Here is a 25,519-nt window from a genome sequence, read left to right on the forward strand (position 1 = left end):
GATAGATAACAGTGAGCGTTTTCTCTCCAGTCTTCTGTGTTCAGCGAGAGAGAAAATGTTGCTGCAGAGGTTGCAGCGAAAGCCAATTTTCCTCCACTGATTTACATGAAAAATCTTCAGAGGGATAGCCGTGCTAGTCTGGTTGTAGCAGCCCCTCAACCTCAAAAGATATCATCAGCCGCTGCAAATAGTACAAGGACACCAACCCAGACCTTGCCAGAAAAGGAGATGCCAACACTTTCCACATATTATCCCAGACAATGCCATCACTGGACACAACATCATCAGCAACATGCGGGCACACTTCTCTGCTTTTCTTCCAATCTAATATATGCCAACACCTGCCAGCAAAGTCCCGCTTCTGTCTACATAGGACAAACGGGAACAATCTATAAGGACAATGGAAAAGGATTTAAACCTGAGGTAGAAATGACAAACATTCAACCTTCCTTGACATTCTCTATCTGACCTTAAGGTTGCCATACTCCTACATGAAAACTTCAAAGGAGCACTCCAGCCTGAAACTGCTGAATTGGAACTCATTAAAAATCTAAATACCATCACCCAAGGGCTGAACAGAAGCATGGATTCATGACACTACAAATATGCATAACTGAACTGATGTCTGATCATTTTGTCTATTCAGACTTACCTCAGTTGTCAGTAGGCTAAACTACAATCCTATTCAACCTCTCTCCACAACCGTTTCCTGCCTTTTTCCATGAGGTCTTTCTACAAATGCTAATTCTCTCAGGAAGTAACTGCAAGGAAATGACTAACTTTTGCATTCATTCTGCCCTGTCATTCAGTCCATACTGCCAAGGATATACTGTTGCAGTCCATCACAGTGGGATTACCCACCTCAGGGACAACAGGACTAGTGCAAGACAGTTATTGTCACTGTCTTCTATTTGCACTCAACCCTCCTGGATAGCTGTGCTTGCAAGATCTTTGTAGGGATTGCTCCCAAGCTGTTCCTAACAAGGTCCCATAACAATGCAAGCATTCACTGACACAAATACAAGCTGATGGCTGAACATCTATAAAATGCTCATCCATTGCTAGAAACATAAAGTGGCTCCATTGGGACTTGAACCCAAGACCTTCTGTGTGTGAAATAGAGTGTGATAACCTCTACACCATGGAACTATTCCCTTGACTGATATCTTCTTATTACACTTTCAAACACCTATCCAGTTATTTTAGAATACTGTTGAATAATTCATGGGATAATCGCCTCAGCCACCATTCACAGTTCTAACATTTTTTACTCTTGGCAAAAAAGAAGATCTTCCAAGAGCCATCCCATCTACCATGAAAAATTGTTTTACTAGAGTCACTGCTGAAATTCTTTTTACCACACAAGATGTTGGCTTAGGAGTTTACCTAAAGCTTCCTTATTTTGTCTCCAGTAACCATTCCCACACTTCTTCTGGGGAAGACGATATCTGCTATGAATTCGCATGAGCTCAAGTAGCAAGCATAGAAGGAAGGGCCTGTAAATCTATCCCACGTCATATAGATTGTGGGTATCCTGAAAACCTGACAGGTGGGTTTCCAACTGCACATATATGGAACCCATTGGTCTTCAACTTGCTTTTTCGGTATCTAAGTAATCCTTGCACTCAGACTCATGCCTGTTTCTGCAGCAAGTTAAAAATGGCTTCCACTGGGGATTAAACCCGGACCTTCTGCATGTAAAGCAGATGTGATACCCACTACCACTACGAAACCAACTGAATTCTTCTTGTAAATCTGTGAGCAAAACCGTCGAATCCCTTGATGCCAGACTAAAGGTAGGACTAATTGAACAAGCATCTCAGCTAGAGAAGTGCATTCATTGAAAAACAAAATATAAAAAGGAAATCAGTGGAGTCAACTTGTTTCTTTTTTATTTATTTTATTTATTAAAAATTCTTGTATACCATCGTTCATAATATACATCACAACGGTTTACATGTTACAAATCATAAAATCAAACTGAAATATCTAAAAGGTACAGTAAAATAGTCATAAAAAATAAAATTGTTAATCAATTATTAATAAAAGAACATAAAACAAAGATAAAAATAATGTTTCTTTAAACCAATGAGTCCTTTTTTTCAAGATAGTCAATATAAGCCTGTTCGAAAAGCCATGCTTTTAGAGCTTTTTTAAAAGCTTTAAACTCTGACTCTAAACTCTTAGGGTCCAAAATGAGCTGAAGGGGACCCGTGAACTAAAGGAATCCTACTTGTTTCATTTCTTGTCAAACAGAATGATTTCTATAAAGCAATTATGGTCAAAAGACCCATGGAAATCATAGGCATAGCAAGAGTTGCAAATGTATGGAGAAAGGTTCATACACTGTGGAGCGGGCAGGCTGCAGAGAAGGGACGGATTGGCATACCTTCAAGCAATGTGAAGTTATGATGTATCGCAGCGGAGCATTTTCCTAGCTCTCCTATAATGCCGCAGAGCGGGTTACAGTGATGCTGAGCTCGAAGAATGAGCATGTCAACAGCCTTGCTCTGCAATTGTTTCTCTAGACATTGTCTGTGGTGAAAGCATAGCTCTTGAGCTCTCTCCGAGTTCTTCGTAAGGATTTTTGCTGTGGCAGCCCATTAACACAAGACAGGAAAACAAACCATGGGAGGCAGCATGGCAATCACAATATCTCTGCTGCTCATTGTAGATTTGTGTTGCTTTCGCTTGCTGTTCTGTTTATATCCTTTTTCGTGATTGAAGCCTTAGCTACACTTTAGATTAGTTATTTATTCTCTGTTTGACTGCCAGTGGGCACAGTGTGGGCAGTGGGAGCTAGGTATACTGGGCCTAAGCGAGCATTGAAGGCAGGCCAGAAGTGCAGCATAACCCTGTATTGTGAAGCCTGTCTGTGACAGAGAATAGTGCAGACAGGATGACACTCACTGTTTGCCTGGCAGAAGGCAAAGTGTGTGCAGTGGGCACTAGGCGGTGGGCATTATAATACCACGGAAAAATGTTAAATCCTTGTTGTAATCTTAACATCCCCGGTGACATATATACAATGATGTGAGGGAGAGGGAAAGGCAGAGCAGATGAAGTAAATTTAAATGTGTCCAAAATTGCGCACTTTTGCACTGGCACCGGCAGGTAAAAACCAAAAATGAGGTCCTGCCCTGAAACTGAAGAGGGATTTCTTCTGGACTACTACAACAGCAGGAGCCAGCTTTACGCTAAAGAAACTGGCATACGAGCTTGATGATGTGTCACTGCTGCAGAGTGCAGATAACAGTGAGTGTTTTTCTCTCCAATCTTCTGTGTTCAGCGAGAGAGAAAATGTTGCTGCAGAGGTTGCAGTGAAAGCCAAATTTTCCTCCACTGATTTACATGAAAAATCTTCAGAGGGATAGCCGTGCTAGTCTGGTGTAGCAGCCCCTCAACCTCAAAAGATACTCATCAGCCGCTGCAAATAGTAGAAGGACACCAACCCAGGACCAAGACCTAGCCAGAAAAGGAGATGCCAACACTTTCCACATATTATCCCAGACAATGCCATCACTGACACAACATCATCAGCAACATGCGGGACACATTCTCCTGCTTTTCTTCCAATCTAATATATGCCAACACCTGCCAGCAAAGTCCCGCTTCTGTCTACATAGGACAAACGGACAATCTATAAGGACAAGGGAAAAGGATTTAAACCTGAGGTTAGAAATGACAACATTCAACCTTCCTTGACATTCTCTATCTGACCTTAAGGTTGCCATACTCCTACATGAAAACTTCAAAGGAGCACTCCAGCCTGAAACTGCTGAATTGGAACTCATTAAAAATCTAAATACCATCACCCAAGGGCTGAACAGAAGCAATGGATTCATGACTCACTACAAATATGCATAAACTGAACTGTTGTCTGATCATTCTGTCTATTCACACTTACCTCAGTTGTCAGTAGGCTAAACTACAATCCTATTCACACTCTCTCCACACCGTTTCCTGCCTTTTCCATGTCTTCTCACTGTTCTGTATATATATTGTACACAATCAACTGTACATCATTTCATGCATCTGATGGTGTGGACCTGTGTCCTCGAAAGCTCATGCTTTAATAACACAGTTAGTCTAAATGATTCCACTCGACCCTAGTGCTTTTTTATTCAGATGAAGAGTCATTCTTGTTCCCTGTACGTACCCAGATCAGTCCAGACAACCTGGGTTGTGACTCGCACCAGCAGATGGAGACAGAGTAAACCTGTCGGGCTCCCTACATATAGTAAGTGAGCCACCCACAGCCCTCAGTCTTTCTCTGTCTCCAGCAGATGGGGCAGGTCCACCCACAGTCTCTGGGATCCCTGGTTCATGTTTTCGTAGTTAGTCAGGGATAGTTAAAAAAAAAAAAAGAAGAAAGAAATACATAAAAAGGGTAAAGACATTCAGAAAGAAGAAAGAGAAGAAAATTCTCCTCTGGTGTAAAGTCTCCCAGGGGGGTTGGGGAAGGTTCTGAGAGGACCATCCCCCCTGGTTGAGACCGCTGCTGAGGGTCGGAGGACCATGCCGAGGTAGGCAGCAGACGTCGGGGGTGACACCGGAAGCCCGGTTCACTCAACCCCGCTGGAGCAGAAGATTCAGGACCCAAACCTTTGGAATCTTATTATCATAATAAATCCTCTTAGCTATAATAATTTTTTACGATAATGGGCAAGAAAGATACGATAATTAGTTAATGCTAAAATAGTTTTTTTATTTCTTCCAGATTCTTTCTTTCTACGTAATATAAGTTTTAATTGTCTTAGATCATTATTGTACCAAGGATTCTGCTTTTAGTAAGTTGCACTGCTTTGAGTCTTAGTGGATTTATTCTGTCAGCTATTTCTTGAGTTGTCTTATACCACATCTCGGTAGGATCTAGAGATGCTTGGGATTTAGATGGGTACTCAGTTAATTCTGACTGAAAGTACTTCGGAATTATAGGGTTTCCTATATTCAAAAGTACATCACTTTTTTTCTTCAGTTAGAGTGGGCCTGATATAGGAAACTTTAGAACAAATTAAGTAATGATCTAACCAGGGGACAGGCCAGATGTGTGTTTTTTCATGTTTAATTAGTGTTGGATTAACAAAGATTCGATCCAGAGCATGTCCATGAATATGAGTTGCCCATGGGGTTAACAATTCTAAACCTAAGGCTTGCAGGGCTTCGACTAATATACAACATGAAGAAGAAAGAGGAGATGCATTCATGTGTAGATTAAAATCTCCTAAAAGAATTGAAGGCCTGTCGGGGTTGATATTAAGAGTTAAATATTCTATAATTGGTGAAATATTAGTTTCTAATAATCCTGGGGTTAGAGGACTGCATCCTTTTGCTATCAGCAAGCAGGCATTCCACTTCAAGACCGTGTCAAACCACACTCTGAGAGGGTCATGGTGACTTCAGTAGCACACCTACGATCGGTGCCGCTTCCTGACATTTGCAGGGCTGCCACCTGGAGTTCTCTCCATACCTTAACAGCCCACTTTTGCTTGGACAAAGCCGGAAGACAAGATTCCATCTTCGGCCAATCTGTCCTACGCAACCTATTCACAACTTGACGTACCAATACCCTTCCGCCTGCCCGGTAGGGTTCAGGATGCCCTCGGCCAAAATTCACCCCAGTCCCAGTGCCTTGCACACTTGGGTACATTTGGTGCATACTCTGACATCCTCAGCTTGGTACTCACCCATATGCGAGGACTACCATCCTGCTTGTCCTGTGAGAAAGCAAATGTTGCTTACCTGTAACAGGTATTCTCACAGGACAGCAGGATGTTAGTCCTCACAAAACCCGCCCGCTGCCCCGCGGTTTGGGGTTCGTTATGTTTCTTATTTAATTTTTTCGGCACTTCCTGTAGCTTTTTTAAACAAGACTGAAGGGGGACTCCTGCTGGCTGCAGGGTTAGTGCCATGCTGGGCATGCCCAGTAGGGGCCAGTCAAATTTCTAGAAACTTTGACAAAAGTGTTCCGTGATTGGGCTCCATCCTATGATTGTCACCGATATGTGAGGACTAACATCCTGCGCTGTCCTGTGAGAACACCTGTTACAGGTAAGCAACATTTGCTTTCTCTGCACAAGAACCCCCCCAGTCAGTTTCAGTCCCCCCCCCCTCAAATAAACCTATCATTGTCTTTATTTGATAGCATCGTTCAACCATTGGTTCTAGATGGGAGTGAGGTCTGGAGTCTACACAGAGTGGGACAGAATCTCAGTAAACACCCTGCACCTCCAGTTCTGTAACACACACCAGAACCACAGAAATTCCCTCCGCAAAGCAGGTAGAACATTTTCCCCAGTACAACTTATCAGTCAACAAAAATTTATATTCAAATTGTAATGTCACTCAGGAAGAGCAACACCACTCCCTTCCACTGACACTTTGTAAAGTAACATAAAACTGTGAAAAAAGACCCTCAGAATCTATAAACTTCCAAGACTCAAACAGCAAAACCCTAGCTACGAAAAGGCAGCTCTACAAATATTACACCAGGCCTAAAATACCAATGCACCTCCCTATTGGGAAACAGAACAAGCTGAATTGCCTACAGATCCCCACACAGGAACGACACGCAAGCAGAATTCCTCCCCTCCGTCACACATTCAGAACATGGACAGACTCGCGCCTAATACAGAGCAAGGGACCACAATCAGAAACAGAAACATGCGGACAAAACGCTGAAGCCAGATTCTATAAGCAGTGCAATACTGGAGGATGAGAAACTAGAAAGGCAATCCTTCCTGCACTCTGCAAAATACCAACAACAGAAGAGAGGGGACTGTGAAGGGGGGTGGAATTTGGAAATGGGGGCTAGTGAGGAGGTAAAAAGGGGGAATGGGAATGTAGGTGGGAGATCAGAGAGACATAAAGGGGCTGGGCCATGCCGGGAGAGGTGAATGACAGGGAACGGAACTGGGGCCGGTGAGAGAGGTCAGAGGGCTGGGGAGAGGATGAGCAGAGAGGGTGAAGATGGGAGGAATAAGAGCTTGAGAGAACGTGACATCAAAGGGGGAAATGAAGGGGCTGGAGAGGGGGGCTGGACAGAGGGAGATGGAAGGCTGGCGGTCTAAGTGAGAAATTGAAGAGAGTAACGCTCCTTCCACTGCCCTTTCAGCTCCTCCCCAGTCCCCTTAGGTCTTTCCATCTCACTCGCTCCCTCTCGCTCTTTCAAAAGCCTTTTCCTCCTTTTAACCCTCCATAAAAGGCTTTTATGCTTTCTCACCCCTCTTCCAAGTCTTTTCCCTCCTTCTCAACTCCCTCCCTTCAGATCTCCCCCCCCTCTTCTGACTCCCTGCAAATGTTCTCACCCCCTCGCCCTATATGCTTTCTACCCCTCAATCCCTTTTCCCTTTGTCCCTTGTACCCCGCCCCTCCCAGGGCCGGTGGAAGCACTAGGCGAACCAGGCCTGGGCCTAAGGCCCCGAGTATTTAGGGGGCGCCGCGAGCAGTGGTTATCCCGAGGGGAGCCAATACCCATGGGCGCAGGGAGGCTGGGGCGGCCGCCGGTGGACCTCATCCCACGAGCGGCTGAGCAGCGACACCTAGCAGGCAGATGGAAGAGCCGTGGCGGAGCTCACGGTTCACCACGGCCCGAAGAAAAAGTCGCGTTTCAACGTGCAGGGCTCCTCCTCCTTCCTGAATGCGCGGCCCCGGAAGAAAACATCGCTGCAAAACGAGGGCCGCATCAAGGCGAGCTTGCCTCAACTGCAGCACGGCAAAGAACCCAAGACCCCTGGCTATCTACTTCCCCTGTCAAGAAGGGCTGAGTCTGGACAGGGATTACCAAGTCCCCGCTCGCCCTGCTCCAACCGAGGGATAGCCCAAGAAGGAACCTAACACCTCGGGGAAGCCAAACTCTCTTCTTATCTTTTTTTTTTTTTTTTTTTAAAACAATTCCAGACTGCAGGTTTGAACCTCTACCATCTGCTGGAGACAGAGAAATACAGGTCAATACTGAAGGACTGCAGGTGGCACTCCCATTTATGTAGCAGTGCCTCAAAGTTTGTTCTCTGCCTCCATCTGCTGGTAGGGATGCATAAACCCTCTCGTCTGGACTGATCTGGGGTACTAACAGGAACCTATTCCTTAAAAGATGAAATGAAATGCCTAATGTCTCTTTTGCCCTGTATGTTTGTCTTGATTATATTGTAAAGCTCTACTGAGTAGGGACTGTCTCTTATATGTTTTGGTAGAGTGCTATGTACTTCTAGTAGCACTATGGGAATGATAATTAGTAGTAGAAACTGGTTTGTACCTTTAGGAATCACTGTCCCATGGTTCCATGTCATCACTAAGAACATAAGAAACTTGTCATACTAGATCAGACCAAGAGTCAATCAAGCCCAGCATCCTGTTTCCAACAGTGACCAAACCCAGCATTCCTGTTTCCTGTTTCCCACAGTACCCAAACACTAAGTAGACCCCATGCTACTGATGCTAGGATTAGACAGGCTATTCCCTAAGTCAGCTTGATTAATAGCAGTTAATAGACTTATCCAAACCTTTTTTAAACCCAGCTACACTAACTGCACTAACCACATCCTCTGGCAACAAATTCCAGAGCTTAAGCTGAGTGAAAAAGAACTTTCTCTGATTAGTCTTATGTGCTACTTGCTAACATTCATGGTATGCCCCCTAGTCCTTCTATTAAACGAAAGTGTAAATAACCGATTCACATCTACTCGTTCAAGATCTCTCATGATTTTAAGACCCTCTATCATATCCCCCCTCAGCTGTCTCTACTCCAAGCTGAATAGCCTAACCTCTTCAGCCTTTCCTCATAGGGGAGCTGTTCCATCCCCTTTTTCATTTTGATCACCCTTCTCTGTACCTTCTCCATGGCAACTATACCTTTTTTGGGGGTGCGGGCGACCAGAGTTGTACACAGTACTCAAGGTGCGGTCTCACCATGGAGTGATATAGATGCATTCTGACGTTCTGTTTTATTCACTCCTAATAATCCTAATATTCTGTTTGCTTTTTTGACTGCCGCAGCACACTGAGCTGATGATTTCAATATATTACCCACTATGATGCCTAGATCTTTTTCCTGCGTGGTAACTCCGAATATGGAACCTAACATCTGTAACTACAGGAATGTTTATTTCCCTTTAAATTTCATCTTCCATTTGGATGCCCAATCTTCCAGAATCGCAAGGTCCTCCTGCAATGTATCACAATCCATTTGTGATTTAACTACTCTGAATAATTTTGTATCATCTGCAGATTTGATAACCTCACTCATCATATTCATTTCCAGATCATTTATAAATATATTGAAAAGCACAGGTCCAAGTACAGATCCCTGAGGCACTCCACTGTTTACCCTTTTCCTTTTTTTTTTTCAAAATAATTTTTATTGGGAGGATACATGAATAGGCAGTGAATCCCACACTCAGTAGATACAACCAATATACTAAACATCCAATACAACACAAGTTGTTTAAACAAACTAACAACAACAGAGACCTCCCTCATAACTACAGCCTATCTGTTTTTTCTGTTTTCTCCCCATACCAGTTCCCCTCATACTACTAACATTTGCACCTCACTTTGCCTCATGCACACCACACGCCATTCACACCACCACACACTACCCTTCCCTCCCCTTCCCCCCTCCACCCCCTAAGCCCCCTCACTCTACTGAGACCCTGGGTTGCACCATTCAAGCTCATAGCCACTTGCCCGCAGCCCTTCTTGAACAGCTGTCGGCATCAGAAGAACACAAGCCTGCCAGCAGGCCCAGTACAGTTTATCCGACTTCCGCTTGCCCAGTACAAAGTCTAAACGTTCAAGTTGGAGAAACGAGGCCATTCGCTGAAACCAGGACAGGACTGATGGGAACCCGTCCCGGGCTGTCCAGTTGTTTACCCTTTTCCACTGAGAAAATTAGCCATTTAATCCTACGCTTTGTTTCCTGTCTTTTAACCAGTTTGTAATCCACAAAAGGACATCGCCTCCTGTCTCATAACTTTTTAGTTTTCTTAGAAGCCTTTCATGAGGGACTTCGTCAAATGCCTTCTGAAAATCCAAATACACTACATCTACTGGTTCACCTTTATCCACATGTTTATTAACCCCTTCAAAAATATGATTTGTGAGGCAAGACTTCCCTTAGGTAAAGCCATGCTGACTTTGTTCCATTAAACCATGTCTTTCTATATGTTCTGTGATTTTGATCTTTAGAACACTTTCCACTATTTTTCCTGGCACTGAAGTCAGGCTCACTGGTCTATAGTTTCCTGGATCGCCCCTGGAACCCTTTTTAAATATTGGGGTTACATTAGCCACCCTCCAGTCTTCAGGTACAATGGATGATTTTAATGATAGGTTACAAAATTTACCTAATAGATTTGAAATTTCATTTTTTAGTTCCTTCAGAACCCTGGGGTATATACCATCCAGTCCAGGTGATTTACTACTCTTCAGTTTGTCAATCAGGCCTACTTCATCTTCTAGGTTCACCATGATTTGGTTCAGTTCATCTGACTCATCACCCTTGAAAACCATCTCTGGAACTGGTATCTCCCCAGCATCATCATTGGTAAACACAGAAGCAAAGAATTCATTTAGTCTTTCTGCAATGGCCTAAACTTCCCTAAGAGCCCCTTTAACCCCTCAGTCATCCAACCGACTCCCTTATAGGTTTCTTGCTTCGGATGTATTTTAAAAACTTTTTATTATGACTTTTTGCCTCTACGGCCAACATCATTTCAAATTCTCTCTTAGCCTGCCTTATCAGTGTTTTACACTTAACTTGACAATGCTTATGCTTTTTCCTATTTTCTTCAGATGGATCCTTCTTCCAATTTTTGAAGGATTTTTTTTGGCTAAAATAGCCTCTTTCAGCTCACCTTTTAACCTTGCTGGTAATCGTTTTGCCTTCCTTCCACCTTTTTTAATGCATGGAAGACATCTGGACTGCGCATCTAAGATTGTATTGTTATAACTATTTATATTTTTCCAAACAAACAGAGAAAAGTACATAGAAGCAATAACTCATATTGCAGTGAGGTACATAGGGGAGCAATCGATTGAGGGACAATAGAAGTGGAAATAAAAAAATAACCCTAAGTGGCACCACAAATTAGCTTAAGTATCATTCAAATAATCAAGATATGGCCCCCAAGTACTGGTAAATTTAGCATGCTTACCCTTAAGACTGTATCGTAGCTGTTCCAGATCAGCAATAGCCTGTATTTGTGAGCGCCAGTGAGGCATACTAGGGGTGACTTTTTTTTATGAATGAGAGTGATTGTAGCATCAGCCATAGTGCCCAGGGAATGCCCCCCTCCACCAGTAGGGAACCCATCAGGGCCAGGACATTTACCCTCCGGTAACAACTTGATAGCTGCCTGAATTTCAAGCAGAGAAATTGGGGCCACCATAAGATTCTATTTTTAAACAATGTCTACACCTGTTGTACACTTTTAACCTCTGCAGCTGCACCTTTCAGTTTTTTTCTATTTCGCTCATTTTATCAAAGTTTCCCTTTTGAAAATTTAGTGTTAGAGCTGTAGATTTACATACTGACCCCTTCCAGTCATTAGTTCAAATTTTATCACGTTATGATCACCATTGCCAAGTGGCCCCACCACTACCACGATTACCTCTCTCACCAAATCTTGCATTCTACCAAGAATTAAATCTAAAATTGCTCCCTCTATCGTTGGTTCCTGAACCAATTGCTCCATGAAGCAGTAGTTTATTCCATCCAGGAACTTTGTCTCTAGCAAGTCCTGATGTTACATTTACTCAGTCAATATTGGGGTAATTGAAATCTCCTATTACTGCACTGCCAAATTTATTAGCTTCCCTGATTTCTCTTAGCATTTCATCATCTGACCATTTTGGCCAGGTGGACGGTAGTATACTCCTATCACCGTACTCATACCCAACACACATGCGATTTCAACCCATATAGATTCTAATGAGTATTTAGTCTCTTGTATGATCTTTATACTGTTGGACTCTATAGCCTCCTGGATATAAAGTGCCACACCCTCCAAGTTGATCCTATCATTGCGATATAATTTGTATCCTGATATAGCACTGTCCCGTTAGTTATCCTTCTTCTACCAAGTCTCTGTGATGCCAATTATGTCTATCTCATCATTCACCGCTATACACTCTGACTCTCCCATCTTACTTCTTAGATTTCTGGCAATGGCATACAGACATTTCAAAGTGTGTTTTTTATTTGTATTAACAACCTGCTTTCAGATGATAGGGATAATTTGGATTCTTTACTTACAGGCACATGGACTACGTTTGCATTTATTGGAACCTCTCTGTTGGGATGCCATAGCTCTCCTATTTCATTTGTATCCTTCAAAGATACATTCCTCCGAACGTTTAAAAGCTGCTCTATCTCCTTTTTAAAAGTTAGTGCCAGCAGCCTGATTTCATTCTGGTTTCCCAGTTTCTTACAAAACTGAATCCCTGCTCCCTGCATCATCGTCTCATCCATGAATTGAAACCCGAGAGCTTTGCCTGCCTCTGAGGACCTGCACCTGGAATGGGCAACATTTCAGAGAATGCCACCCTGGAGGCTCCAGATTTCAGCTTTCTACCTGAAATCCTAAATTTGGCTTCCAGAACTTCTCTCCCACATTTTCCTATGTCGTTGGTGCCCATATGTACCTCGGCAGCCAGCTCCTTCCTAGCACTGTCTATAATCCTATCTGGGTGACGCGTGAGGTGTGCCGCCTTCGCACCAGGCAGGCAAGTTACCAGGCAGTCCTCATGTCCACCAGCCACCCAGCTAGCTACATTTATGATGGCCGACCTAACCCTTCCCTCCTGGGCAGTAGCCCTAGGAGTCTTGTACTCAGTGCAAGAGGACAATGCATCACCTGGAGAGAAGGTCCTTGCTACAGGATCATCACTTCCTGCTACACCAAGATGATGTTCTCCAACCGTGAGACTTTTCTGATCCAAGGCAGCACCGGGTGATGTGTGAGGTGTGCCACCGTCGCACCAGGCAGGCAGGTTACCAGGCAGTCCTTCCGTTCATCAGCCACCCAACTATCTACATTTATTATGGCCAACCTAACCCTGCCCCCCGGTACTGTAGAGGTTACATGGGGTAAATCAATCAGGAGCCTGAGTTTTTTTTTTTAATTTAATTTTATTTATATTCCAACTTTCAGCACTTCAAAGTGGATGACATTCAGGTACTGTAGTTATTTCTCTATTCATAGTGGGCTCACAATCTGACCCTGAGGCCACAAGGAGTGGTTTGACCCTGGTATTTAACCCTAGTCTTTTATAGCCAGCGAGCAGAGGTGTTTCAGGGATCGGGCTGAGGCAGAGCTGGAGGGGCAGAGACAGCAGAATTTCAAATGTCTCTCTGGTACAGCACAAAAGTCGAGCCACGCACTTGGAAAATTATTGTTGGTGATGAGCAGGAGTTTTACTTGTTATTTGCCTGGTATATTGAGAGAAGGTTTTTTTATTCAGATGATCTTCAGCCGGGCAGCAGTATAAGAGCGCAGAGTTCCACTGGCACCAGGAGCTGGAGCTGAGGGGATGAATCCCAGGACCGATGTCTTCACCCTGCTGCTAAGTTCTGAGAGAGAGAGACTGTAACACTGAGAGAGAGATGCTCGTTTCAGCAGACATTGCACTGCTGCTGAGGATCTGTTAGAGGATAGAACGGGCTGAGAGAATGAGAGTTGGAATTAGCAGAAAGAGAGAGAGAGACCTGTTTCAGCTGGGAAGTACAGCTGTGGGGTGACAGGAAAAGGTTACACAGACCCTTATCTGACTGGGAAGGAAGCAGCATTTCACTCTGCAGACAAACTGTTAAGTACCAGCAGTTACTGCTCCTTTCCTTTTTTCCTCTTTGCTGTTTGCAGTTTTCCAAGCCTTTTGAGTTAACTGTAAATCCTTTTCTTATATATTATAACATTCATTTATTAGCACTGTTTCTGTGAATGATTAGTGACAGGTATTACTGAGTATCAGCAGGGTCCTGCACCAAGTCTCACACTTCTTTCAGGTTTTTGTGTCAGGTAGAGCTGGAGTAACCAACAAGCATCTGAATCAGTGAGGAGGTCTTCTGACCACAGATTGTGCTAATAAATAAACATTTGACTGCTATAGTGATTCCTCATTGTTATATTTATTGTTTTGTCTTTTCTGGGTCCCTTTTCTAAGGTCTAAGCACCTCCCAGAGGAGGACCTAGTTTAGGGTAGTGAGTGGACTAAACCATTTGCTATGGCTCACTGGAGTAACTATAGAGGGCAGACAGTTCCCTGTGATCTGAGGGACTCCTCGTCTCTGAGAAATCACTGATTAGCACTGTGAAATCCCTGAATACCAACAAAATGTTTCTTCATTTATATTTATAAACTAATAGGTCCATTCAGCGGTGCTGAGAGCAGGAAGTTAGCTGGACTTACCCAGGTACGGGTTCCCGCTGTATAGACCCAAAGACAGTGGAGTAAGTTTATCTATCTCACTTCAGGGCTGCTACCCAGCTAAACATAAGCCCCACACCCGGTCATCTCTTTTTATCCAGGTAAGTTAGCCATTCATTGGCCCACAATTTTAACACTTTGCGGTTTGTCCAGCTAAATTCCAAACTCAGCCGGACAAATCCGCTGACCAAGCACCTTTAAAAGTATTACAGGGCACGAAGCGATGTTTTCAAAGTCTCCTTACCGGTTTTTTTTCTTCGAAGCGCATGCACTGCAATCAGACCAAACACACACGGGATGTCAAGGAGAAGTAAGGGAAAGGAAAAGGGGAAAGGGGAAGCATAAACAAGACAGAGAAAGGGGAGGAAAAGTAGAGAACAGCAAAGGCAGGTGGGCAGAGAGGAAGGAGGAGGGAGATATAGAGAAGGGAGGCATGGGCTAGGGGAGAGGAGGGAGAGCAGGGAGAGCATTGGAAGGAGGGTGGGAGGAGTTGATACAATAACAGGAAGGAGCAAAGGAGAAAAAGATGGAAGGGGGGAACAGGAGATAAGGCCGGGAGATTGATGGGAGAGGGAGGAGGGGAGATGCAGAGGGGAGGCATGGGGTAGAAGAGAGGAGAGAGAGCAGAGGGAGCAGTGGAAAGAGGGATGGGAGTAGCTGCACCGGTGCTGAAGTTTGCAGGACGAGCGGAACCGGAAAGAGAAAGAAAGGAGATATGTGAGCATTTCCTGATGTCCTACTTTCCATCTGAGGTACAGGCATTGATATTGGTTATCACAAAGTTAATTGTGCCCATTTCTGTATTCAAAGTAAGGGGTAAGTTTTCAGAAGAGCTGCTAAGTGACCACAAGAGTTGATTCCGTTTACTGGATAAATTTTCAATCACAGCTTGGCGGCTGGAAATATTCCCAAATTTAGCTTAGCCGGTTCAGCACTGAGAAGCCTCCTGAATACTTACCCTGAGCAGCTCCAGAGGATCTAACCTCACTGAAGGGCCTGTCCCTTAATCTAAAAAAAATACCCACCTCTACCCTGACTCCCAATCGCTCGGTCATTTTTGATGCAGGCTTGTCTTCGTCTGTTAAAGAAAGGTTCAAACTTTAAATTGTGTAAGGCTGAATGCACATGACCATTATATACAGGGAGGACAATAATGAAAGCCATTTCTGGGGATAAAGTGCTCTTTTATCCACAGAAATAGGCTGTTTGATTACTGTCCATCCTCTACACAAGTAAAGGTAGGAGCATATAACAAGGTATATTTCTGGTTTGGAGTTCAGACAGGGGGAAAACTATATGCTACCCAGCTAAACATAAGCCCCACACCCAGTCATCCCGTTTTATCCAGGTAAGTTAGCCATTCATTGGCCCACAATTTTAACACTTTGCGGTTTGTCCAGCTAAATTCCGAACTCAGCCGGACAAATCCGCTGACCAAGGACCTTTAAAAGTATTATAGGGCACGAAGCGATGTTTGCAAAGTCTCCTTACCGTTTTTTTTTCTTCGAAGCGCATGCACTGCAATCAGACCAAATACACACGGGATGTCAAGGAGAAGTAAGGGAAAGGAAAAGGGGAAAGGGGAAGCATAAACAAGACAGAGAAAGGGGAGGAAAAGTAGAGAACAGCAAAGGCAGGTGGGCAGAGAGGAAGGAAGGAAGATATAGAGAAGGGAGGCATGGGCTAGGGGAGAGGAGTGAGAGCAGAGAGAGCATTGGAAGGAGGGTGGGAGGAGTCGATACAATAATAGGAAGGAGCAAAGGAGAAAAAGATGGAAGGGGAGAACAGGAGATAAGGCAGGGAGATTGATGGGAGAGGGTGGAGGGAAGATAGAGAGGGAGAGGCTTGGGGTAGGGGAGAGCAGAGGGAGCAGTGGAAAGAGGGGTGGGAATAGTTGCACCGGTGCTGAAGTTTGCAGGATGAGCGGAACCGGAAAGAGAAAGAAAGGAGATATGTAAGCATTTCCTGATGTCCTACTTTCCATCTGAGCTACAGGCATTGATCTTGGTTATCACAAACAGGCCAATACAGTAAGGTGCGGTAGAAAGAGGTGCATTAGTGCCGGGCGCACCTGCGTTTGCCGCACGCACAGTTCGGATCACATAACGCTCGAGACTGTATTTAAATGGCAATCTTTGCGTGTCTTGAAGGCTTTATGCATAAGCAACACGAAATCAGACGAAAAAGAAGAGTCTGAAGGCAAATCTGTCTGATCCCCCTCAGGGACCTCTGGATTGGCAGCACAGCTGGGTCTCGCAGGTCTGTCCCCCTCAGGGACTCTGCGTTGTGGTGACAATCGCGGTGGAGGTCGTCTCCCCCCGTGCCGCTGGCGCCTTGGGGCGTTCCCACGGGAACGGGTCGGCACCTGAAGAATGTAAGTCCCAAATGCTCCGGTCACTGTTTGGACCCTCACCAGGTCCCTGCCCGTGGCCGCAGAGACCCCTTGCCTCCGGAGAGGCAATCGGAACACAAATTGTCCCAGGACAGTTGCGCCCGCGCGGTGCCGCAGGCCCTACAAGCGGCCCGATGCGGCATGCTGCAGCAAAAAACAGCCCCGAAAATCGCTCGGAAGGTGGCGAAAATGGCGCGCAAGCACCCAAATGCGACCGGAAGGGAAGGAGAATGAAGCCCCGACAGAACACACAAAAAAAATTTTAACTTTTTTTTTTTTTTAAATATACTCGCCCAATAGTCTCCGGGTCCTGGACCTACTGGGGGGAGTGAGCCGGGCTCCCCGGTATCACCCCCAGTCACGAATTCACGCTGGCAGGAGGGCAAAGCACCCCACACCTCAGCGGCCTCGGAAACCAGGGGGGATGGTCCCCTCCGGACCTCACAACCCCCGGGAGGCGGGAGACTGGACCTGCAGGCAAACCACTGCGCTCCTATACCTTATTCTAACTTTATCCTTCTTTTACCCAGCTAACAATACTATCTAGAACTGAAAAACTAGGCCTCAGCACAGACTGTAGGTTTGCACCTCCTCCACCTGCTAGGAGACAGAGGAGACTGCCAGACTGTAGGTGGCACCAGCCTAGATAAGGCATAGGTTTGTTTGATAAACTTCTGTCTCCAACTGCTAGAGGGGGGGCAAAACCCAGGAGTCTGGACTGATCCGGGTACGTACAGGGAATTTAGCTTAGCCAGTTCAGCACTGAGGAGCCTCCTGAAAACTTAGCCTGAGCAGTTCCAGAGGATCTAACCTCGCTGAAGGGCCTGTCCCTTAATCTAAAAAAATACCCACCTCTATCCTGACTCCCAATCGCTCGGTCATTTTTGATGCAGGCTTGTCTTCGTCTGTTAAAGAAAGGTTCAGACTTTAAAATGTGCAAGGCTGAATGCACATCACCATTATATACAGGGAGGACAATAATGAAAGCCATTTCTGGGGGTAAAGCGCTCTTTTATCCACAGAAATAGGCTGTTTGATTACTGTCCATCCTCTACACAAGTAAAGGTAGGAGCATATACAAGGCATATTTCTGGTTTGGAGTTCGGACAGGGGGAAAACTATATGCAGAGCTTTCCTTTAACACCGTGCCCTCACAAAAAGCAGGCAGGGTATTTTTGAGGGGGCAATAAACAAAGCAAATCTAGATGTGTACTTTTGCATTCCTTATCACCTCAGGTTAAAATTCAGATGGGATTGGCCAGACCTTGCATACTTTGATTATTTAGGTCAAGGCTGGGAAACATCCAGACCCAGATGAGACCCACAGCTCAGTCCCAGGCAGCCACTGCCAGAGCCCCAAACCAGAGGTTCATGGAGGGAGCTTTTGCTCCGTGTCTCTGACTCCCTCCTCCCCCTCCCCCCATAATCAAAATGTTCACGGCAGGAGCGAGCATGATTCGGCTGCCACAGCTTGGGTTCATCTCCCCACCTTGTCCTTGAATGAAATATCATAAGGACTGGAGAGTGGCACGAGAGCTTCCCTGCCTCATCCTTGGCTCTCCTTGCAGCCTCCCCCCCAAGAAAAAACTGAGAGAGGCAAGACTCGCTTTCAATTGCTTCCCCCTCCCCCTTTATAATCCCACACAATGTTTGTTTTGGTTAAATAAAGGCCGCAGTTTATTATAACATGACCCGAGCCCCTAACACTTAATACACTATTCAACATACACTCACCCCCCCCTTTCATCCCCTTCTTAACAACTTGCTCCCACCTCGACCCAGTGGTAGAGCTACACCCATAGAGTCCATTTCCTTACCCACGCCCTCGCACCAGCGTGGGTAAGTACCCCCGGCCTCTGAGCTTCGGCCCCCCTCTTGTTCATTGGCCACCTCATGTAGCAGCCCCACTGCTACACGAGATTAACCTCCCCCCCCCCAATGCCTTTTAACAACACATCACAAAATCAACCATATTGGGCTGGGGTTACCCGCCACTGTGACAATCAATAAAGACAACACACATTGAAAACATCCAATGATTTCTCCCGTAAGGGAGGGAGGAGGGAAAATTATTCCAGCCTGCTCCCTCAGCCCTCTCGCACCCCAACTGAGGCGCGCAAGGGCTCTTGCCCTAACTAACTATTCCCCCAACCCCTCCCAGCTCCTCAATTCAAAATACTTCCTTTTCATTGGCCCCTTAGCTTTACTTTCTCCCCCTCCCCTTTCCCTCCTAACTTATAATTTAACCCTATCCTACCGCTCGCTAACCCCCGTTATTATCTGCTAAGCAATACAAGATTGCTTAGCCTTCACTTAAATGTTCACAGGGAAAACAGAGCAAGAGCTGTGCTGCTTCTGGCTCTGCCCCTGCCACACAGAATGAATATTCATGGCAGGAATGAAGAGCACACATCACATCTCTTCCTTTACCTCCCTGGAATAAAACATTCTTAGCAGAAGTAAAGCAAAAGCTGCTTCACCTGACACTCGGAGGTTAAACACTTGCTCACTTGCTTGGACCTTGAAGATCCTAGCAAGCACTGCAGAGGCCTTGCCTGCTCCTGCACTTGTGCCTCTCTCCTGACAACCTCCCACCCACCAACTGGGTTTCCCAAGTACCCTACCACCTGCTCCTTCATGAGGGCTTTCTGAGGACATTGTGACTCCCTAAACCTGGGGTTTCACAGTATCCAGACAAATAAAGAAGGCACATCCAAAAAATACCAGAATCACTGAAAAAACTCACTTACCTAGGATCCACAGTGCTAATAAACAGAGCTTGTTATGAAGACTGTATTACAAGCAGGGGAAGAAGAAAAGGAATTTCACAGTAACTCCAACTGGTTTTTAAGTGAATGTTTTTGCAGAGCTGAATGCTGCACCTGTCTCAGTCGGCTCTGAGGGTGCTGATAGGATCAGCTCAGACTGTACAACTGGCTGGGCTTCTTTAGCTTTACAAACTCTCCCTGTCTGTCCCTATTAACCCACAGCTCTATCTCTCCCTCAGGGACCCTCTAATGGTAATAAAGGGAATTTTACATGGGAGGGAAATAATATTAACCACTAAAACTGTTTTGCTAAAAGGAGAAGTAAGGGAAAGGAAAAGGGGAAGCATAAACAAGACAGAGAAAGGGAATGAAAAGCAAAGAACAGCAAGGCAGGTGGGCAGAGAGGAAAGAGAAGGAAGATATAGAGCGTTCACCCAGCAAGATAGGAACCAATCTCTTGAAGACACAGCGTAGTCCAGGCAGAAGGTCTGTGGCAGATAGGGAAGAGACGAAGTGATGGTCACAAGGAACATGGAGACGTTGCAGGCATGAAGACCCAAGAGACGCTGGAGGCATGAAGACACAGGAGACGGCTGGAGGACGATGACACAGGAGACACTGGAGGCATGAAGACACAGGAGACACTGGAGGCATGAAGACCCAAGAGACGCTGGAGGCATGAAGACACAGGAGACGCTGGAGGCATGAAGACCAAGAGACGCTGGAGGCATGAAGACACAGGAGATGCTGGAGGCATGAAGACCAAGAGACGCTAGAGGCATGAAGACACAGGAGACGCTGGAGGCATGAAGACCCAAGAGACGCTGGAGGGACGATGACACAGGAGACACTGGAGGCACGACACCAAAGCACAGGGATCACAGCCTAGGAGCAACAGAGGACGTCTGTTGCAAAGAGCAAGAAAGAAAGGAGTTGCCTGGTTTCAAACCTCTACTATGGTGATGTCATAAACAGACATCATAATCCCGAGCTGGCTTAGCTCTCCAGCTGCAGCCCTTAAAGGGACCTAACACTTTGCTCTCTGGCTATAGTTTTCCCCCTGTCCGAACTCCAAACCAGAAATATGCCTTGTTATATGCTCCTACCTTTACTTGTGTAGAGGATGGACAGTAATCAAACAGCCTATTTCTGTGGATAAAAGAGCGCTTTACCCCCAGAAATGGCTTTCATTATTGTCCTCCCTGTATATAATAGTGATGTGCATTCAGCCTTACACATTTTAAGTCTGAAACTTTCTTTAACAGACGAAGACAAGCCTGCATCAAAATGACCGAGCGATTGGGAGTCAGGGTAGAGGTGGGTATTTTTTAGATTAAGGGACAGGCCCTTCAGTGAGGTTAGATCTTCTGGAGGCTTCTCAGTGCTGAACCGGCTAAGCTAAATTTGGGAACATTTCCATGCTGGTAATCAGTTTGCCTTCCTTCCATTTTTCTTAATGCATGGAATACACCTGGTCTGTGCTTCTAGGATGCTACTTTTAAACAAGGCCCACGCCTGTTTTTTCTAACTACTTTTCTCATTTTCTCAAAGTTTCCCTTTTGAAAGTTTAGTGCTAGAGCCATAGATTTACATACTGTTCCCCTTTCAGTCATTAATTTAAATTTGATCATATTATGATCACTATTGCCAAGCAGCCCCCACACTGTTACCTGTCTCACCAAATCCTGAGAGGAGAGGATCACCTTGCTGGTGGCTGAAAGGAATCAGTAAGTTTTTGCTTGGGACATTGTCTTTTTTAAAGTATTGGGGCAAGTTAACTATTTGGGAATATTATTTAGTGTGTTTGTGCCTTTAATAGTCAGAAAGGCAGTGAATAAACAAGTTAGACTGTATTTTTAAATAGTCAGTCAATAAGGTAGCAGTAGGTAGGCAGTGAATAAACAAGTTAGACTGTATTTTTAAATAGTCAGTCAATAAGGTAGCAGTAGGTAGTGTGTTTATTTTTAAAAGTCTGCAATACAAACTGAGTGTTTGTATTGAAAAAAAAACCCCACAAAAAAAACAACCAACCCAAAAAGTATCCAGAAGCTAGAAATAAGCTAGGAGCAGTATATAACCTAAGTAGAAAAGTTGAATAGTTCAGCTCAGTTACTCACCTTGGAAGGTGTTGAGGTAGTGTGATTGGGTTTGAATAGGCACCAACATTTGTTATCAAGAGAGCAGTGAGTCACTCAGGCTGACTAACTGAAGTTAAGACTGTTTGTATTTCCCAACCCTCCCCCCCCCCCAGGTCATCCCTTAATTTATAGGCAAGTGCCACTTTCACAAAAACAAAAACAAAAAACCCAACAAAACCTTTATTGAGAATTCGATCAGAGCCCAGTAGGCCACTACCAGACACATAGTGAATTCACTAATACATTTAAAGGACGTTAGACACATTCCTACTCTCCATAGCAACCTAAAACTTAACTAGGAACTGATCAAAATTGAGATGAAGACAGCAGTCCAGCACAAGAGGGGGGCTTCCCTAGTCTTTTGCATTCGAGTGTCACATGTATGATTTTTTACCCACCGGTGAGAAGTTGTACATGTGCATGCGATGCAAAGAGCTCCTGGCTCTCAGAGAACGAGTCCGATCTCTGGAGGCTATAGTGGCAGACCTGGAGGAGCTGAGGCAGACAGAGAGGTATATAGATGAGACCTTCAGGGACATAGTAGTCAAGTCCCAACTTCAGACTGGCAGCCCTGGTGCTGCCTTGGAGGAAGAAGGTCTCATGATGGGAGAACACCAACCAGGTGCAGCAGGAAAGGATCCTGTAGCAAGGACCTGCTCTCCAGGTGATGCATTGTCCTTTCTCACTGAGGATATCTCCCCAAGGCCTACTGCCCAGGAGGGAAGGGTTAGGTCGGCCGTCATAGTTGGTGATTCAATTATTAGGAATGTAGATAGCTCGGGTGGCTGGTGGACATGAGGATCGCCTGGTAGCATGCCTACCTGGTGCGAAGGTGGCGGACCTCAAGCGTCACCTAGATAGGATTTTAGACAGTGCTGGGGAGGAGCCGACTGTCGTGGTACATGTGGGCACCAACGACATAGGAAAATGTGGGAGGGAGGTTCTGGAAGCCAAATTTAGGCTCTTAGGTAGAAAGCTTAAATCCAGAACCTCCAGGGTAGCATTCTCTGAAATGCTCCCTGTTCCACACGCAAGTCACCAGAGGCATGCAGAGCTCCGGAGTCTCAATGCGTGGATGAGCCTATGGTGCAAGGAAGAGGGATTCAGTTTTGTTAGGAACTGGGGAACCTTTTGGGGAAGGGGGAGTCTCTTTCGAAGGGATGGGCTCCACCTTAACCAGGGTGGAACCAGGACTACTGGTGCTAACCTTTAAAAGGAGATAGAGCAGCTTTTAAACTAGAACAAAGGGAAAGCCGACAATCGCTCAGCAGCGCATGGTTCGGAGAGAGGTATCTTTAAAGGATACTAATGATGCATTAGAATTAGGGCATCCCGACAGTGAGGTTCCAATAATTAGAAAAGTAGTCCAAGTGCCTGTAACTAAAACCTCTCCTGAGCTAAAAATTTCTAACTTATCCCTATCAATTAAAAAGCAGAATGAAAATACAAACAAAAAAACAAACTTTGAAATGTTTGTATGCTAATGCAAAAGTCTAAGAAGTAAGATGGGAGAATTAGAATGTATAGGAGTGAATGATTGTAAAATTACAAAAAAATCCCCAACTTCAATTATTAAAGATTTAAATGCGCATACATGTATTTGACCTTCATAATAGGCGTCATGGTGTGGTAATCCTTACCATTTTGTCACTCTGCCTTATGTTTAATCATTGGTCAGTCCATTTTTTATAATTTTTTGTGCAAGTGCTGTCGTGTTTTAAAACATTTCTTAAATTAATTCAAATCTTCAATGTTTACTACACCATACTTATCTTCTCATGGTGTTGCTGCTTAGATTGCATATTGTTAGCCCGAGACTCTCCTCACCGAGGATCCTTAGCAATGTGACCACTTCACATTGCTACTCCGTGTCTGTGCCCGACACTGTACAGGGTTTCGGACGTGCGTCGTCCTTCTTCAAGGGCAAGGATCTGCGCCACAAAAAGGTTTGTTAACAGTGGAACATAAATGTTATTATGCTTTACCAGCGGTCCAACGTGTATTAGTTACTCACTTATTGCAGGCTCATCATGGCTCTCAGCGTTTTTTGTGTACTTCTCTTCCGGTTTGAGTTTCCCGCTTCCCTTTTAAAGCCCCATGTAAGAAGTGACGTGTTGATCACGTCATTTCTGGTACTACAAAGAATACCATTCAATCATAGCATTAAGTCCTAATGGTATAACTGTGTGCATACGGAAAATCCACTGTTGCTCTTTTAAATTTAAGAGAAAGTTAGGATCGCCCCCACGTATATTTACAGTTAATGTATTAATCCCTACCTCACACAGCAACTGTAAGGTTGATAACCGGGAGATATTGGTTAGGAGTGAATGATGACAGACTTAATTATGCATCTCAGACAGAGACTTGGTGGAAAGAGGATAACCAATGGGACAGTGCTATACCGGGGTACAAATTATAGCGCAATGACAGAGAGGAGCACTCGGGAGGAGGTGTGGCGCTTTATGTCCGGGATGCCATAGAGTCCAACAGGATAAACATCCTGCATGAGACTAAATACAAAATTGAATCTTTATGGGTAGAAATCCCTTGTGTGTCGGGGAAGACTATAGTGATAGGGGTATACAACCGTCCACCTGGTCAAGATGGTGAGACGGACAGTGAAATGATAAGAGAAATTAAGGAAGCTAACCAATTGGTAGTGTGCAATAATAATGGGAGACTTCAATTACCCCCATATTGACTGGGTAATGTATCATCACGTCACGCTAGAGAGATAACGTTCCTGGATGGAATAAATGATAGCTTTATGGAGCAATTGGTTCAGGAACCGACGAGAGAGGGAGCAATTTTAGATCTAATTCTCAGTGGAACACAGGACTTGGTGAGAGAGGTAACGGTGGTGGGGCCGCTTGGCAATAGTGATCATAATAAGATCAAATTTGATTTAATGACTAGAAGAGGAACAAAGTGCAAATCCAAGACTCTCGTGCTAAACTTTCAAAAGGGAAACTTTGATAAAATGAGAAAAATTGTTAAAAAAAAACCTGAAGGAGCAGCTACAAAAGTAAAAAATGTCCAAGAGGCATAGACATTGTTAAAAAAAATACCATTCTAGAAGCACAGTCCAGATGTATTCCACACATTAAGAAAGGTGGGAAAAAAGGCAAAATGATTACCGGCGTGGTTAAAAGGGGAGGTGAAAGAAGCTATTTTAGCCAAAAGATCTTCATTCAAAAATTGGAAGAAGGATCCAACAGAAGAAATAGGATAAAGCATAAATGTTGGCAAGTTAAATGTAAGACATTGATAAGACAGGCTAAGAGAGAATTTGAAAAGAAGTTGGCTGTAGAGGCAAAAACTCACAGTAAAACCTTTTTTAAATATATCCGAAGCAGAAAGCCTGTGAGGGACTCAATTCTTTTTACCACACAAGGTGTTGGCTTAGGAGTTTACCTAAAGCTTTCTTATTTCGTTTCCAGTAACCATTCCCACACTTCTTCTGGGGAAGACGATATCTGCTATGAATTTGCATGAGATCAAGTAGCACGCACAGAAGGAAGGGCCTGTAAATCTATCCCACGCATATAGATTGTGGATATCCTGAAAACCTGACAGGTGGGGTTTCCACTGCACATATATGGAACCCATTGGTCTTCAACTTGCTTTTTCGGTATCTAAGTTATCCTTGCACTCAGACGCATGCCTGTTTCTGAAGCAAGTTAAAAATGGATCTACTGGGGATTGAACCCAGGCCCTTCCATGTGTAAAGCAGATGTGATACCCACTACACTATGGGAACCAACTAACCTCTTCTTTTAACCTGTGAGCAACTG

General features: G+C 44.7%; 3 long non-coding RNA genes across 3 annotated transcripts; all 3 read right to left on the reverse strand.

Annotated features, from left to right (window-relative positions):
- Positions 1 to 13,439: 13,439 nt before the first annotated feature.
- LOC115093258 lies at positions 13,440 to 14,847 on the reverse strand. The gene is made up of 2 exons (XR_003857251.1): positions 14,669 to 14,847; positions 13,440 to 13,570 (listed from the first exon to the last, which is right to left on the reverse strand). It is a non-coding gene; the product is annotated as an uncharacterized LOC115093258 (long non-coding RNA).
- Positions 14,848 to 15,008: 161 nt separating this feature from the next.
- Positions 15,009 to 16,050, reverse strand: LOC115093259. Its single transcript, XR_003857252.1, has 3 exons — positions 15,916 to 16,050; positions 15,450 to 15,502; positions 15,009 to 15,092 (listed from the first exon to the last, which is right to left on the reverse strand). It is a non-coding gene; the product is annotated as an uncharacterized LOC115093259 (long non-coding RNA).
- A 151-nt stretch (positions 16,051 to 16,201) lies between these two features.
- On the reverse strand, positions 16,202 to 19,689 carry LOC115093261. The gene is made up of 3 exons (XR_003857253.1): positions 19,567 to 19,689; positions 17,669 to 17,721; positions 16,202 to 16,329 (listed from the first exon to the last, which is right to left on the reverse strand). It is a non-coding gene; the product is annotated as an uncharacterized LOC115093261 (long non-coding RNA).
- Between the last annotated feature and the right edge of the window lie 5,830 nt (positions 19,690 to 25,519).

This window comes from Rhinatrema bivittatum, chromosome 6, assembly GCF_901001135.1.
Source record: "Rhinatrema bivittatum chromosome 6, aRhiBiv1.1, whole genome shotgun sequence".
NCBI lineage: Eukaryota > Metazoa > Chordata > Amphibia > Gymnophiona > Rhinatrematidae > Rhinatrema > Rhinatrema bivittatum.